Source organism: Grammomys surdaster, unplaced genomic scaffold (assembly GCF_004785775.1).
Source record: "Grammomys surdaster isolate TR1022 unplaced genomic scaffold, NIH_TR_1.0 373, whole genome shotgun sequence".
In the NCBI taxonomy this organism is placed as follows: Eukaryota; Metazoa; Chordata; class Mammalia; order Rodentia; family Muridae; genus Grammomys; species Grammomys surdaster.
Window position 1 is genome coordinate 4,888,007 of NW_021604792.1, and position 1,830 is coordinate 4,889,836.

Below are 1,830 nucleotides of genomic sequence, written 5' to 3' on the forward strand. Positions count from 1 at the left end.
AGAGAGAGAGAGAGAGAGAGAGAGAGAGAGAGAGAGAGGAGACAAGACCTGTTGCCACCACGTTTGCCTGCTAGTACCCTCCAGCCTCCAGAAGCAAGACCTCCACACAGGCTTTCAAAACTTATCTGGATCTCACCTCTCCTCAGCTTTTTTCAGCATCTCAAGAAATGGTCAGTCTGAGCTTTGTGCAGTGGCAGTATCGTAGTCAGTGATGTTTATCCGAGGCACGATTATTGCTAATTGAAAGAAATGATCAGTCTGACTCTTGCTCTGTGTGACCCCTGTGTGATACTCACACACTTGCTTGCTCATGTGTCTTTTATACCACATACTGTTCAAGTGTGGGGTCTAATAGTCACTGGTATCTGTTGCTGAAACACGGTGCACTGGAATAATCGAATATTTATGTATTCAATTATTCAATATATTCAATGTATTCAATATATAATTTATATCGAATTTATATTATAATCTAATATATGATACTATATATATGTATATATTTATAAATAACAGTATTCTCTGGACCCAGCACTAATATCGTTAATTCAGATGAAGGCGGCACGTCCAGGTTAGCATAGCCAAAGACAATTGCGTTAACGTGAGTCCATTGTTTTTATTCTACAACCAAAAGCTTCTTCCTCTAGCAAAACAGCGTGTTTAACGAGTTCCCTCCAGCTCTACTGTCCTGTGGCTTAGAAATCACGGTCATTCACTGTGCTTTCTTCGAGAAGCCTGACGAATGCAATAACCAGAATAGCCACTAGAGGGCAGCAGAAGGTTTGCCTTAGAAGTGACCCTGACTTAACCAAGATACAGACTGAAAATGCGGTTGAATTTAAAACAACTGCCTATCGCCAGATGGCTCACATCTGTAATCACAGCATTTGAAATACCGAAGGGGGAACATTACCGTGAGTTGAGGCAATCCTCGGCCACAAAATGAGTTCCAGACCAGCCTGGACTACCGAGTATGACCCTGTCTCAATAACAACGAACCTATTTCATTTAAATAGCGTGTTTAAATATCTAATTATGGTCATTATGTCTAGAACAGGGAGGTGCTCATTATGTAGTCAGGTAGGGACTGAAATGACCTGAGTCGCTCAAACTCATGCTCTGGCGTGAGGGTGTATGACTCTACACTTTGGGGTTGCATTTTTTTCTACAGACTTGCTCTTTGTCTGGGGCTAGGTAGGGGTGTGTTGTGGTAGCAGTGTGTGATGGTGGTGGGCACAGTGAAAGTGCCAATCACAGTGAGGTACTGGAACCATCAAAAGAAATGTGGTCATGACGTCATGACGGTCATGATATGACGTCATGACGGCATGAGTCCTGAGGTGGGAGCTCTTTCCTGTCTGGATGAGAGAAGAAACAAAGTCACTTAGAAAGCCAGGTGCTAAGCAACCCCAGCGCAATGCTCGAAAAGCAGCCCTCATGGAAATGTGCTACAGTTTTTTTACCGAATGCTAAGTTTCTGCGGGATGGAGCAGGGTGGGGCGGGGCGAGGGACGAGGGGCAACAGAGAGGGTCAGGGGTGGGAGAGGAAGAAGGAAGAGAGAGAACGAGACATTTTTAGGATACAGCATGATTAAGCAAAAGCATAACAAGGTGTGTGGTAAGTTTACGGTAGAAAAGGGTCTTAATATACTTTCATATTTGGGCATCTTTTTCTTGTCTCAGTAAAATAAGGGGGGGCAAACTTTTATTCAAAACTTTCAGCCATTTAAAAATCAATAATTTACTCATGGTTGGTGCAGCCTGTAGACAACCCGGCTGTGCCCTCAAGGATCCTGTGTGTGCTGGTGCCATGTTAGAGACTCCTGGGGG

At 43.8% G+C, this 1,830-nt stretch overlaps 1 protein-coding gene and 1 pseudogene across 2 annotated transcripts in view; both read left to right on the forward strand.

The window, feature by feature from the left end:
• The window catches only part of Gucy2c (guanylate cyclase 2C), a 75,426-nt gene that overhangs the window by 31,277 nt on the left and 42,319 nt on the right, over nucleotides 1-1,830 (forward strand). The gene's annotated exons all lie outside the window — the stretch shown is intronic.
• Nucleotides 180-411, forward strand: LOC114632546 (annotated as a pseudogene).